The following is a 16096-nucleotide window of genomic DNA, read 5'->3' on the forward strand; positions in this document are numbered from 1 at the left end:
GATGATTCCGGCAAGTTGGCACTTCTTCGTGTTGTGGTCTCTGTGCTTCCTTTTTCTCCAGCCATGCAGCACGGAGCTCCGTCGTGGGCTGGGCATTCCTGCAGCGCCCGTGTGAGTGTGGCCGCCGCTCTGTAACGTTATACAAACGTAATCATATGCCAAGGGACAGGATCCAGGGTTGCAGTTATTTTGGGACGTGCAGGAGCCTGTGGGAAAATGCTGGAACATGTCTGAGTCACCCAGGCAAATACCTTTCTTTCCGTGTTCCAGCATGTTTTGAACTTCCAGGCGGCACAAAAGAAGCCCCAGCAGGGCACACATGCCCTTTGTGTCTTTGTGCCCTTCCTGGGCTGCACCTCTGTTTCTCGGCTGTGCCCCTACATCCTCTGAGCACTGAAACGTTTGCATGTGGAGGGGTGCGAGGCGGGGCTGGATTAAGCCCTTGGAGGCCCTAAGCGTGGAAAAATTGTGGTGCCTCCCCACAGTGTAATTCAAAATAAAAACAAGCGTTAAGCCTCAAAAGAAGAGTAAGGATGATCTGAGTTTGCCCTGCTCTATACTCTTGTTGCTTTTTTAAAAATTAAAAAATTCCTCCAGCTGTGTGTGTGTGAGGTTGGGCGTGTCCCTACTTTCCTGATACTCAAGCTGCCCACTAGGAACCAGTGGAGACCAGGAAGGGCTGCTTCAGTTCCGGAGGAGAGTCCTGAGCAGGGCGAGGGTCCAGGAGCAGAGGAGAGAGCAGGAGAGGCCAGAGCTGGTGCCATCCGCTCTCAGTGGGAAGGAGGGGAAGGCAGCCACGGGTCACCTGCTCAGGTCCCCATACTCGGGCGCCCGGGACAGTGGGGGGCAGAGTTCCCGGAGCCTCTGGAAAGCAGTCTTTTTTTTTTTTGTATTGCTTTAATTTTTATAATAATTTATTCTCATGGCAATAATTTGCGTGGCTAAAAAGGCAGTCTTAAGGAGGTACAAGGAGGTGGGGAGGGCATGGTAAAAAGAATTCCAGGCAGACAGGGCCTTTTTCTAGAACACTCCCTCTCCTGTCCTTTCCTGCCCTAGCCAGCGCTCGACCCTGATGCCCTGGGTTGTCCACAGCCCTGTTGCTGAGGAAGCAGGTCTCTTCTTCTCCAAAGAGAAATCCTACCATCAGCCCCTCCCTGTTCCTGTCTACCTCACCTCTCTTTCTCTCTCACCTGGCTCCTTCCTTCTCCTGAGCCTACAAAGTGCAAACCAAAAAGAGGCATTTCCTCCTTGATCCCCAGTTTACCCCCCTTATTATTAAATACCTGGAAAGAGCAGCTGAAGTCACCACCTGGCCTCCCAGGCTCTGCCCCTCCTGCTGCAATCCACCCCCTGCCCGCTCCTGTGGCCGGGGCTGCAGTCCCGGCAGAGCGGCCTGGACTCGCTCCCTCCCCTGCCCACTCTTACAGGGAGGTCTCCCAAGCTCCCGTCCTCATCCCACTGCTTCTGTCACTGTGTGACGGTTAGTTTCCTGTGTCGGCTTGGCTTGGTGATAGTACCCAGCTATTAAGCAGACACTAGTCTAGGTGTTGCTGTGCAGGTATTCCGTAGAAGTGAAGGAGATCACTACCCTCATTAAGGTGGGTGGGCCTCATACAATGAGTCGAAGGCCTTAAGACCACTAACAGATTTCTTGGAAAAGAAGACATCCTGCCTCAAGACTGCAGGGTCAGCTGCCGCCCGAGTCTCCAGCCTGGGGACCTGACCCCCAGAGTCCCCACTTGCCTGTCCCCACAATCGCCAGTTCCTTAAAATCTCTTTTAAACACACACACACACACACACACACACACACACACATTTTCTGGAGAACCCTGACTGTTGATACATACTGTTTACATTCTCACTGGGTCACTGGCTTCTACTTCCCAGACCCCAGTCACTTCTGGGTCTGTGTTTCTGGTACCTGCTTTCTCCTGGGCACCAAACTTCTATGCACAGTTGCCTTCGGGGCACACAGGAAAGTGAGCAGTCACTTGACACCCTCCAGGAACCTAGAATCTAAACTCCAGGGTTCCTTCAGCACCATCAGCGCTGTCACAGCACAAGCCTTCCGTGGGGCACAATCCCAGATGCTCACGGAGGCCACCAGCTGGAGGAGCAGCAGAGCCAGCCATGCCAGAGGGCGTGGGGCTGGGGGCAGATACCACCCTCCTCAGTCCCGGCCCATGGTGGCCATGTGAGGACATGGGTCCAGTGTTGTAAGAGCGTTCCAATTTTCAAGCAAGGCCAGAAATCTGTTTCTGTGAAGTCTCTCAATTTTTAAATATTTTAAAATGTTAAAACACCCCAGCAGGCCCAACAAAACCCATCTGCATGCCAGATTTGGCCTTCAGCTGCCAATTAGCAAGGCTCAAGTCCAACTGTGCTATAAATACTTAATTCTGTCTCGGTCCCTCCGTCCTTCCCTCTGCCCCTGGGAGTTGAGAGAGCAAGGCCTGTGGCCCAGGTTCTTGGACCACTGTGCCCCGCCTGGGGTGGACCACGTGACCGGGAGAAGTGGCAGCAGAGAGGCAGGGCTCAGCTCCCTGCTCCCCTTCTCTCTATCTTGTTGAAATCCTGCTTTGTTCCCCACCGCATCCACGGCTTTCATCCTGCCCCTCAAGACCGCCAGCAGTGCCCTGTGGTGTCTGCTTCAGAGCTGGCCTGCCTGCGAGGTCTCCAGCCCCGACCCCTCTGTGCCAAAGGAGTCAGGGGCTGTCTCCTGGCCCCCTCGTGCAAGCACATTCAAGTCCCTCCTCTCTTCCTGGCCTGCGCTCTTCACACAGGGTTTAAGGGCAGCGGTTGGGAGTCGGCGCTGGCATCAGATAGGCTGAGTCCCCATCCCAGCCTCATCACTCAATAGCTCTGTGACCTTAGGACAGTTTCGTTAACCTTTTTGAGCCTTGGTTTCTCCCTCAGTTAAATGGTGACAATAAGAGCACCTCACTCTACATGCCTTAACACATCTAATCCTGGGGACAACAATTTGTCCAACCAAGAACATTGTTTCCACCATCCTTCCCTACACACCACCCAGTGACAAGGAGAAGGGGCCAAGGAACAGGTCCACAGGTCCTTCTGGTCTCCAACCTCCAGATGGTATCTGGGCAGAGTCCAGGGGAGGGATAATCACACACACCTCAGTTTCTTCTCTCCCTTCCATCACCATCCATCTCTGCAACCCCCAACTCAGGCCTGGATTATGTCATTTCACAGTGCGTTCCAGGCAGGGATTTTACAGTTGCAAGGAACAGGGAACAGAGAACCCCTCCCCACATAAGATCTCAAGCAACAGGGTTTACTGCAAAGACCTTTGATCCCCAGAACCCAGGAAACACCCAGGCCAGGCCTTGAGAGGATCAGGCGGTGAAGGAAGGCTGGGACCCAGAGCGGCCCAGGGTCTGCCATGGGACTAAGCTGCCAGCTCTTCCTGAAATTGCCCTGCTCTTCTCTACCCAACAACGATTAGGACATAAGAATCAGGGCACATTATGCCATCAGGGAGGCACTCAAGTTGGCAACTACTGGCCATTCCAATTGCCATGAGATGGAACCTTTGGGGAGAATGACCTCAGCAAAGAGACCAGGAAACAGAGTGGTTCCTGGGAGCTGGAATCTGCTCACAGATTCTGGAATCTACGCACAGGAATATAGAAATGGGGGCTGTAAGAGCACACTGACCCTTAATGCCCCTGGCAGTTGTTATCTAACAATGGCAGTCACCCTTCAGGGCCCCTCAACATTATGTATATGGAAGGGTAATGTTTAAGGGGACAGTCCAATTCCAAAACTGAGACACAAAAAGGATGCCCCTTTCTACATTTCTAAACAAAATGTAAGCAAAGTCAATCCTAGGTGTTGGGATGTTGAGCCAGACAGAGCATGTGTGAGGGCCAGCTCGTGACCTAGATCCTTAAAGGCATACGTGCCCAGCCTCACAAAGCCCCCCATGCCCACGTGCTTTCCTCGCATCCTCCCACTGATACAGGAAGGGTGTGACAGAACAGACAAACTTCCAGCAAAAAGGCCTCGGTCAGGAATCAGTCACATGGAAACTCACAGCGGACAAGCTCCAGGAGGAATACCTACAATGTGGCTCTTTATGACCTATAGATTCTTGGAACTGCTTAGCTTCAAATGACCACGTCAGTGTGGGAATAATGTGAAGAGCAGTGAAATCACACAGCTTTAGGAGACCTTATCACCTTCCTCCTCCTTCCATCCCTCCTGGAGATACAGCTTCTATACACTCAGAACTTCAGTTTACATAGGCTCCTCACGGCCACATGGTCTTTCTTCATATCTGAACCGTTTAGCTTCCTCTCCCATTGTTCACTGTTTCATTATCTACATGTCTTTTTCTTTTAACTTCAACCTTATTGAGATATAATTCATGTACCATACAATTGACCCATTAAAATGTACAATTCAGTTTTTTTAGTATATTCACAGAGTTGTGCAACCATAACTACACTCAACATTAGAACATTTGGGACTTCCCTAGTGGTGCAGTGGTTAAGAATCCGCCTGCCAATGCAGGGGACACGGGTTCAAGCCCTGTTCCAGGAAGATCCCACATGCCGTGAAGCAGCTAAGCCCCTGCGCCACAACTACCGAGCCTGCGCTCTAGAGCCCGTGAGCCACAACTACTGAGCCCGCGTGCCTAGAGCCCGTGTTCCGCAACAAGAGAAGCCACTGCAATGAGAAGCCTGTGCACCGCAACGAAGAGTAGCCCCCGCTGGCTGCAACTAGAGAAAGCGCGTGCGCAGCAACGAAGACCCAACACAGCCAAAAATAATTAATTAATTTAAAAAAACAACAAAAAAATTAGAACATTTTCATCACCCCCTAAACAAAACTCCACACCCATTAGCATTTACTCCCCATTTCCTCGTAACCCTCTCCCCACCCCCAGCCCTTGGTAACCATTAATCTACTTTCTGTCTCTACAGATTTACCTATTCTGGACATTTCATATAAACGGAAGCATTCAATATTTGATCTTTCGTGACTGGCTTCTTTCACTTAATGTAATGTTTTCAAGGTCATCCACATTGTAGCATGAATCAGGACTTCACTTCTTTTTAGTGCTGAAAAATATCTATTGTATGGATACACCACACTTATTTATCCATTCCTCAGTTTATGAGTATTTGGGTTGTTTCCACTTTTTGGCTATTATGAATAATGCTGCTATGAAAATTTGTGTGTAAATTTTTGTGTGGACATATGTTTTCATTTCACTTGAGTATATACCCAAGTGAATATACTTGCTGGGTCACATGGTAACTCTTATGTGTAACTTTTTGAGGAACTGCCAGACTGGTTTCCAAAGTGGCTGCACCATTTCTACCTTCCCACCAGCAGTGTAGGGAGGTTCCAGTTTCTCCACATCTCACTGTTTACATATCTGAGTTAAACTGTTTGAGTATAGACTTGGCTGATAGCTCATCTCTTAGCACCAGGAGATATAGTTCACTGACTAGTCCACGGGTTGTCTGCCTTGGGTTGGATATTCAGCCTCGGTCAACTCAGCTAGGGCCAGGGCGATGAAGCAGAGTAACACGTTCAAAGCAAGGCTGCAGAACGCCCATACCTTCAGCACAGCCCATGGGGAGGAGAAGAGGTTTGAATGACGCAATTCCCTAAAGGCAGAGTGCTTGAGGATGAAACCAGCTTCATGTCAGGACCACACACGCCCAGAGGGCAGCTGGCTACAGAAGCAAGATGGTATTGCTTTTCTTGGGACTCTAAACAAGGCAAATTAGGAGACCTTATAACTAGTTTTTTTTTTTTAATATGAGAATGCATGTCTTTTTTTTTTTTTTTTTTTTTTTTTTTTTGGCTGTGTTGGGTCTTCATTTCTGTGCGAGGGCTTTCTCTAATTACGGCAAGCGGGGGCCACTCTTCATCGCAGTGCACGGGCCTCTCACTATCGCGGCCTCTCTCGTTGCGGAGCACAGGCTCCAGACGCGCAGGCTCAGTAGCTGTGGCTCACGGGCCTAGTTGCTCCGCGGCATGTGGGATCTTCCCAGACCAGGGCTCGAACCCGTGTCCCCTGCATTGGCAGGCAGATTCTCAACCACTGCGCCACCAGGGAAGCCCTTATAACTAGTTTTATCTGCTTCAACCAATGCTTTGGGGTCCACATACAGTCAGGTCTCTAATTTTTCCAATTAGTTGCTGGAGCACCTGCGTGCCCTCATGGGCAAAAGCCCTGTGTCTTCACCACAAGGCCTCTCCTTTCCTCCCTGAGTTATCCAAGAACCTCAGGAGGCACTCAGGTCAGTGGGCTCCATCCATCCTGCTGCAGGTATGGAAAGAGAGAGAACAGGAGGTGAGCTTTTTTCACCAGCTAGTGCCTCAAAGTCACCCCAGTGTTGCCGTTGAAAGCAGGCCCTTCCTTGTTGGGTGGACACTTGCTCCTTTTGCAGAGACCTGGCCTGGATCCCTAAGGCCACTACCTTGGGGCCACATTCCAGGCTCCAAGTTCAAGGCTCTCTTGGATCACACTGATACAGCCAACAGTTGGATCCAGAACTTTCTCCTCAGCCATACCCTGTGCGGGAACCAGCATGTGGTCCCCATGAAGATTCAGCCCAAGCTTGAGGCCTAGGAGTAATGGACATGGACCTTTCCAGCTCATTAGATCGCAAACTCACACACCTGTTAGCATAAGCAGATTAAACAGTTTATTTAACATAAAGAATACGGCTGCTGAGAGGGGTTCACAATTCACCTTCCTTCCCTGGTGTGATGCAGAACAGGTGTTTATCACCATAACAAGACTCTTCTGAACACCTTCACCTGAACAAGCATCTTAGCCAACTTCAACAGAACGCAGCTGAAACAGTCAACCAATTTTTACCTGTGGACCTCCACCTTTGGGCCTCCAGGTATGTCCTCCTGTGAACCTTCGCTAAGCTCCTTGCCGCCCCCCAACAATCTCCCCACCTTCACACCCCACACCCCTGGTCTCCAGTTCAGGTTTCTCTCACAGAACTTCCCTTGGGGTCTTTGGTATTCTTTTCTGTCAGCAACCTTTCATCTATCCCAACAGGTTTTCCTGTCTCTGAATCTCAGAGAGAAAGACCTGGGATCTGGAGATTTTGCCCCGGCAAAACTCCTTTACTGTTAGGCAAGTTTATATTCTTTCTCCCTGGCAACTGAATTTACTTATCAAGAGGTATTAAGGGAGAAACGGGCTTCATCAACCCTTTAAAAAAAGTTTACGTCACCTTCCACTCATGGCAATGAGTGCCTACTTGCATAAAATCTTCATAACTGAAAGAATCTACACGGAGACTCTTGCCTGAATAATGAAAGTTCTAAGATGACTCTGGGTCCGCCCTCTGACACAATCATAATTATGGCATAATTTATAAATTTCTCCCAATAGGTGCCCAGTTATATTTTTAAAAATTTTTAGATAATTTTGGTGAATTGTTGGGTCACAAAGTTCTTTCAGAAAAAAAGAGACAAAATGATCATTATCCCCAATATATTTTTAAACCCTGAGGGTTTAGTAATACTAAAAATATGGTAACTCTTCCATTTTGTTCATGATATTTCACCCTAACGATCAAGATTTTATAAAATACATAGTTTAAAAATAAAGTAACATTTCATAATCATTTCATGAATGGTTTTAAGGATTAAGTTTATTAGAATGATAAGAGAAAAGAGGAAGTAGGAGGTAGAGGGAAGGAGGGAGGAGGAAAAAGAGGAAGGAAGGGAGAGAGGGAAGGAGGGGTTCCCAAGAATAACATTATCAATTAGTACAAAAGGTATGGCTGAGATGGTTTATTTTATTTTATTTTATTTTATTTTATTTTATTTATTTATGGCTGTGTTGGGTCTTCGTTTCTGTGCGAGGGCTTTCTCTAGTTGCGGCAAGCGGGGGCCACTCTTCATCACGGTGCACGGGCCTCTCACTATCGCGGCCTCTCTTGTTGCGGAGCACAGGCTCCAGACGCACAGGCTCAGTAATTGTGGCTCACGGACCTAGTTGCTCCGCGGCATGTGGGATCTTCCCAGACCAGGGCTCGAACCCGTGTCCCCTGCATTGGCAGGCAGATTCTCAACCACTGCGCCACCAGGGAAGCCCCGGTTTATTTTATTATAAATGTGATTTTATTTGTGATACATTGGAATGTGAAACTCGAAATATTTCTTTAGAGCTAAGGCTTTACCAAAAGCTATTTGAAAGTTGGAAATCTCCAGGGGAGTTAATTTATGAGCACAGACTAAAGCTGGCAGCTTCCGGCCTGGGTGGACTGTGGCTATTAAATTAGGCCCTGGGGTCCTGAGATCCTGGCTCTTCATCCCAGCATCCCCAGTAACTCACTGTGTGTGTTAGCAAGCCGCTTCCCCTTGGACTCACGAAATTCGGCTTCAGTTCCATGATTTCTAACAGAGGACTCAACGCCACAGATAATAAAAATCTGAGGTCAGAGATTTCACCCCATTGAGCGGTAGGGGGCGACTCATGACTGTGCTTTCCATTTTTACCCCAGCCCGAAGAAATCCTTTCCTGCTTCCTCGGGAAGTCATTCTTGTGACTGTGGGCTGCATTTCAGAATGAATTCCTTCTTTCATTATTTTTTTATTTCTTATAATACAAGTGATACACTAACAGAGACCAAGGCCTTACTTGAAAATCAAGTAAAAAAAGCAAGTACAGGATGTGGTGCTGGTCTAAGATTAGAACACAGCCATGCATTCATTCATGCTTTCATTCCATGAATAAACGAGACACCCCCATTTTCTAAAATTGGGGAGATTTGTGAATCAGAAATAATCTAATTCACAATCTGATTAGAATTCTATTCCAGTAATGGAAACTGACCAGACCCATTGAGATGAGATGATATGGCCCACTCATATCTTGGTTGGTTTACTAGCAATGTAAGCCTGACTTTGGGGGGAAAAGACAAATGGTCTTAGCACTTAATGCCACGCTTATTCTTTCATAAGGAGCAGGGTCAAAATAAAATTTCCTCGTACAAGACAGAGCTTTTTTATCCTAGTCTGAGAATGGAAAAATTAATGATGAGTCATGTTTACTTCTTAGATAACTAGTAAGAAACCCCACCACCCCACAGCCCTCTCCCGTTGCTCTTGATGGTGGCAGTAATTATGGGAAATCAGAGCACCCATCATCATTCCTGCCACTGGGACTAGAGCTGCCCCTCTCCAGGTGAAATGGGCAAGGTATGGGCAGAGAAGAAACTCAGCGTCATGGTAAGGCCTAAAGCCTGCCTTTGAAAGACTTGAGAAAAGAGTCAGAAGCAACTTCCTCCCTCTGTGGAAAGCGGTGGTTCCATAATGGCAGATCGACAGATCAACCCTCCTATCGAGAACAGCTAGAAAAGCTGAACAAGACATCGAAGACGTGTTTGAAGGTGAGCTACCAAGATTGTGAGGATTTGAGGGCCAAGATCCTAGAGAAAAGGGTTAACAGAGAAGTTAGTTTTGAGATATTTTCCCATTCTTAAGAGGCAGAGAAGTTTCCGGCATCTTATGCTAAGGGGACAAAAACTGGAGTTCAGAGCCCCCAAGGAGGAGGAGCCCAAGTAATCACCTTACGCTTTCAGCTGGGACTTCCAAAGGGCTACATCAAGGAGTGGGGTGAAAATAGAGAAAACCTCACAAAGATTGAAGTTCAGCTTCCAATCAGCTCTATTTTTGATTGGCAAGTTTATATTCTTTTTTTTTTTTTTAATGTCTGAAACATTTATATTAACATATTTCCATACAAATAACCCAATGAAAGTTTAGTATTAGTTGTTTTGTTTGTTTTTTTATACTGCAGGTTCTTATTAGGCATCAATTTTATACACATCAGTGTATACATGTCAATCCCAATCGCCCAATTCAGCACACCACCATCCCCTCCTCACCGCAGTTTTCCCCCCTTGGTGTCCATATGTCCATTCTCTACATCTGTGTCTCAACTTCTGCCCTGCAAACTGGCTCATCTGTACCATTTTTCTAGGTTCCACATACATGCATTAATATACGATATTTGTTTTTCTCTTTCTGACTTACTTCACTCTGTATGACAGTCTCTAGATCCATCCACGTCTCAACAAATGACTCAATTTCGTTCCTTTTTATGGCTGAGTAATATTCCATTGTATATATGTACCACAACTTCTTTATCCATTCGTCTGCTGATGGGCATTTAGGTTGCTTCCATGACCTGGCTATTGTAAATAGTGCTGCAATGAACATTCGGGTGCATGTGTCTTTTTGAATTACAGTTTTCTCTGGGTATATGCCCAGTAGTGGGATTGCTGGGTCATATGGTAATTCTATTTTTAGTTTTTTAAGGAACCTCCATATTGTTCTCCATAGTGGCTGTATCAATTTACATTCCCACCAACAGTGCAAGAGGGTTCCCTTTTCTCCACACCCTCTCCAGCATTTGTTGTTTGTAGATTTTCTGATGATGCCCATTCTAACAGGAGTGAGGTGATACCTCATTGTAGTTTTGATTTGCATTTCTCTAATTATTAGTGATGTTGAGCATCTTTTCGTGTGCTTCGTGGCCGTCTGTATGTCTTCTTTGGAGAAATGTCTATTTAGGTCTTCCGCCCATTTTTGGATTGGGGTGTTTGTTTCTTTGATATTGAGCTGAATGAGCTGTTTATATATTTTGGAGATTAATCCTTTGTCCATTGATTCATTTGCAAATATTTTCTCCCATTCTGAGGGTTGTCTTTTCGTCTTGTTTATGGTTTCCTTTGCTGTGCAAAAGCTTTGAAGTTTCATTAGGTCCCACTTGTTTATTTTTGTTTTTATTTCCATTACTCTAGGAGGTGGATCAAAAAAGATCTTGCTGTGATTTATGTCAAAGAGTGTTCTTCCTATGTTTTCCTCTAAGAGTTTTATAGTGTCCAGTCTTATATTTAGGTCTCTAATCCATTTTGAGTTTATTTTTGTGTATGGTGTTAGGGAGTATTCTAATTTCATTCTTTTACATGTAGCTGTCCAGTTTTCCCAGCACCACTTATTGAAGAGACTGTCTTTTCTCCATTGTATATCTTTGCCTCCTTTGTCATAGATTAGTTGACCATAGGTGCGTGGGTTAATCTCTGGGCTTTCTATCTTGTTCCATTGATCTATGTTTCTGTTTTTGTGCCAGTACCATACTGTCTTGATTACTGTAGCTTTGTAGTATAGTCTGAAGTCAGGGAGTCTGATTCCTCCAGCTCCATTTTTTTGCCTCAAGACTGCTTTGGCTATTCTGGGTCTTTTGTGTCTCCATACAAATTTTAAGATGATTTGTTCTAGCTCCGTAAAAAATGCCATTGTTAATTTGATAGGGATTGCATTGAATCTGTAGATTGCTTTGGGTAGTATACTCATTTTCACAATGTTGATTCTTCCAATCCAAGAACATGGTATATCTCTCCATCTGTTGGTATCATCTTTAATTTCTTTTATCAGTGTCTTATAGTTTTCTGCATACAGGTCTTTTGTCTCCCTAGGTAGGTTTATTCCTAAGTATTTTATTCTTTTTGTTGCAATGGTAAACGGGAGTGTTTCCATAATTTCTCTTTCAGATTTTTCATCATTAGTGTATAGGAATGCAAGAGATTTCTGTGCATTAATTTTGTATCCTGCAACTTTACCATATTCATTAATTAGCTCTAGCAGTTTTCTGGTGGCAGTTTTAGGATTCTCTATGTATAGTATCATGTCATCCGCAAACAGTGACAGTTTTACTTCTTCTTTTCCAATTTGTATTCCTTTTATTTCTTTTTCTTCTCTGATTGCCGTGGCTAGGACTTCCAGAACTATGTTGAATGATAGTGGTGAGAGTGGACATCCTTGTCTCGTTCCTGATCTTAGAGGAAATGCTTTCAGTTTTTCACCATTGAGAATGATGTTTGCTGTGGGTTTGTCATATATGGCCTTTATTATGTTGAGGTAGGTTCCCTCTATGCCCACTTTCTGGAGAGTTTTTATCAGAAATGGGTGTTGAATTTTGTTGAAAGCTTTTTCTGCATCTATTGAGATGATCATATGGTTTTTATTCTTCAATTTGTTAATATGGTGTATCACATTGATTGATTTGCGTATATTGAAGAATCCTTGCATCCCTGGGATAAATCCCACTTGATCGTGGTGTATGATCCTTTTAATGTGTTGTTGGATTCTGTTTGCTAGTATTTTGTTGAGGATTTTTGCATCTATGTTCATCAGTGATATTGGTCTGTAATTTTCTTTTTTTGTAGTGTCTTTGTCTGGTTTTGGTATCAGGGTGATGGTGGCCTCATAGAATGAGTTTGGGAGTGTTCCTTCCTCTGCAATTTTTTGGAAGAGTTTGAGAAGGATGGGTGTTAGCTCTTCTCTAAATGTTTGATAGAATTCACCTGTGAAGCCATCTGGTCCTGGACTTTTGTTTGTTGGAAGATTTTAAATCACAGTTTCAATTTCATTACTTGTGATTGGTCTGTTCATACTTTCTATTTCTTCCTGATTCAGTCTTGGAAGGTTATACCTTTCTAAGAATTTGTCCATTTCTTCCAGGTTGTCCATTTTATTGGCATAAAGTTGCTTGTAGTAGTCTCTTAGGATGCTTTGTATTTCTGCGGTGTCTGTTGTAACTTCTCCTTTTTCATTTCTGATTTTATTGATTTGAGTCCTCTCCCTCTTTTTCTTGATGAGTCTGGCTAATGGTTTATCAATTTTGTTTATCTTCTCAAAGAACCAACTTTTAGTTTTATTGATCTTTGCTATTGTTTTCTTTGTTTCTATTTCATTTATTTCTGCTCTGATCTTTATGATTCCTTTCCTTCTGCTAACTTTGGGTTTTGTTTGTTCTTCTTTCTCTAGTTTCTTTAGGTGTAAGGTTAGGTTGTTTACTTGAGATTTTTCTTGTTTCTTTAGGTAGGCTTGTATAGCTATAAACTTCCCTCTTAGAACCGCTTTTGCTGCATCCCATAGGTTTTGGGTCGTCGTGTTTTCATTGTCATTTGTCTCTAGGTATTTTTTTATTTCCTCTTTGATTTCTTCAGTGATCTCTTGGTTACTTAGTAACGTATTGTTTAGCCTCCATGTGTTTGTCTTTTTTACGTTTTTTTCCCTGTAATTCATTTCTAATCTCATAGCGTTGTGGTCAGAAAAGATGCTTGATATGATTTCAATTTTCTTAAATTTATTGAGGCTTGATTTGTGACCCAAGATGTGATCTATCCTGGAGAATGTTCCGTGCGCACTTGAAAAGAACGTGTAATCTGCTGTTTTTGGATGGAATGTCCTATAAATATCACTTAACTCTATCTGGTCTATTGTGTCATTTAAAGCTTCTGTTTCCTTATTTATTTTCATTTTGGATGATCTGTCCATTGGTGTAAGTGAAGTGTTAAAGTCCCCCACTATTATTGTGTTACTGTCGATTTCCTCTTTTATAGCTGTTAGCAGTTGCCTTATGTATTGAGGTGCTCCTATGTTGGTTGCATATATATTTATAATTGTTATATCTTCTTCTTGGATTGATCCCTGGATCATTATGTAGTGTCCTTCCTTGTCTCTTGTAACATTCTTTATTTTAAAGTCTATTTTATCTGATATGAGTATAGCTACTCCAGCTTTCTTTTGATTTCCATTTGCATGGAATATCTTTTTCCATCCCCTCACTTTCAGTCTGTATGTGTCCCTAGGTCTAAAGTGGGTCTCTTGTAGACAGCATATAGATGGGTCTTGTTTTTGTATCCATTCAGCCAGTCTATGTCTTTTGGTTGGGGCATTTAATCCATTCACGTTTAAGGTAATTATCGATATGTATGTTCCTATGACCATTTTCTTAATTGTTTTGGGTTTGTTTTTGTAGGTCCTTTTCTTCTCTTGTGTTTCCCACTTAGAGAAGTTCCTTTAGCATTTGTTGTAGAGCTGGTTTGGTGGTGCTGAATTCTCTTAGCTTTTGCTTGTCTCTAAAGCTTTTGATTTCTCCATCAAATCTAAATGAGATCCTTGCCGGGTAGAGTAATCTTGGTTGTAGGTTCTTCCCTTTCATCACTTTAAGTATATCATGCCACTCCCTTCTGGCTTGCAGAGTTTCTGCTGAGAAATCAGCTGTTAACCTTATGGGAGTTCCCTTGTATGTTATTTGTCGTTTTTCCCTTGCTGCTTTCAATAATTGTTCTTTGTCTTTAATTTTTGCCACTTTGATTACTGTGTGTCTCGGCGTGTTTCTCCTTGGGTTTATTCTGTATGGGACTCTCTGCGCTTCCTGGACTTGGGTGGCTATTTCCTTTCCCATGTTAGGGAAGTTTTCGACTATAATCTCTTCAAATATTTTCTCTGGTCCTTTCTCTCTCTCTTCTCCTTCTGGGACCCCTATAATGCGAATGTTGTTGCGTTTAATGTTGTCCCAGAGGTCTCTTAGGCTGTCTTCATTTCTTTTCATTCTTTTTTCTTTAGTCTGTTCTGCAGCAGTGAATTCCACCATTCTGTCTTCCAGGTCACTTATCCGTTCTTCTGCCTCAGTTATTCTGCTATTGATTCCTTCTAGTGTAGTTTTCATTTCAGTTATTGTATTGGTCATCTCTGTTTGTTTGTTCTTTAATTCTTCTAGGTCTTTGTTAAGCATTTCTTGCACCTTCTCGATCTTTGCCTCCATTCTTATTCCGAGGTCCTGGATCATCTTCACTATCATTATTCTGAATTCTTTTTCTGGAAGGTTGCCTATCTCCACTTCATTTAGCTGTTTTTCTGGGGTTTTTTCTTGTTCCTTCATCTGGTACATAGCCCTCTGCCTTTTCATCTTCTCTATCTTTCTGTAACTGTGGTTTTTGGTCCACAGGCTGCAGGATTGTAGTTTTTCTTGCTTCTGTTGTCTGCCCTCTGGTGGTTGAGGCTATCTAAGAGGCTTGATGGGAGGCTCTGGTGGTGGGTAGAGCTGACTGTTGCTGTGGCGGTCAGAGCTCAGTAAAACCTTAATCCACTTGACTGTTGATGGGTGGGGCTGGGTTCCCTCCCTGTTGGTTGTTTGGCCTGAGGCAACCCAACACTGGAGCCTACCTGGGCTCTTTGGTGGGGTTAATGGCATACTCTGGGAGGGCTCACGCCAAGGAGAACTTCCCAGAACCTCTGCTGCCAGTGTCCTTATCCCCACGGTGAAACAGAGCCACCACTCGCCTCTGCAGGAGACCCCCACAACACCAGCAGGTAGGTCTGGTTCAGTCTCCCCCAGGGTCACTGCTCCTTCCCCTGGGTCCCGATGCACACATTACTTTGTGTGTGCCCTCCAAGAGTTGGGTCTCTGTTTCCCCCAGTCCTGTCAAAGTCCTGCACTCAATTCCCACTAGGCTTCAAAGTCTGATTCTCTAGGAATTCCTCCTCCCGTAGCCGGACCCCCAGGTTGGGAAGCCTGACGTGGGGCTCAGAACCTTCACTCCAGTGGGTGGACTTCTGTGGTATAAGTGTTCGCCAGTCTGTGAGCCACCCACCCAGCAGTTATGGGATTTGATTTTACTCTAATTGCGCCCCTCCTACCGTCTCGCTGTGGCTTCTCCTCTGTCCTTGGACGTGGGGTATCCTCCTTGGTGAAGTCAGGGTCTTCCTGTCAATGATTGTCCAGCAGCCAGTTGTGATTCTGGTGCTCTCGCAAGAGGGAGTGAGCAAAAGTCCGCAAGTTTATATTCTTGCAAGGTTTCTCAACCTGAGTGCTATTGTCATTTGGGGGCAGCGAATTCTCTGCTGGGGGGACTGTCCTGTGTTAGCAGCATCCCTGGCCTCTACCCACTAGAGATGCCAGTAATACCCCCTCTCCCAAGTTGAGACAACCAGAGCTGTCTCCAGGCATTGCCAGTGTCCCCTGGTGAGCAGAATCACCTCTGGTTTAAAACCAGAGTGTAAGGGTATCTGCCCAGTCGCTACTGCCTGCCAGAAGCAAAAATAAATCTTACCATCCTCCAGAGCCTCAAATTATATCTGTAATTTTTCCTACATGATATCCAGCACCTAATAAAAACATCACTTTAAAATATATGACAAAGTTGACAGACATAAAAAGAAATAGACAAATCCACAATCATAGCGTGAGATTTTAGGACACATTTCTCAGGAATTGATGGAATAAGCAG

Source organism: Eschrichtius robustus, chromosome 7 (genome assembly GCF_028021215.1).
Source record: "Eschrichtius robustus isolate mEscRob2 chromosome 7, mEscRob2.pri, whole genome shotgun sequence".
Taxonomy (NCBI): domain Eukaryota; kingdom Metazoa; phylum Chordata; class Mammalia; order Artiodactyla; family Eschrichtiidae; genus Eschrichtius; species Eschrichtius robustus.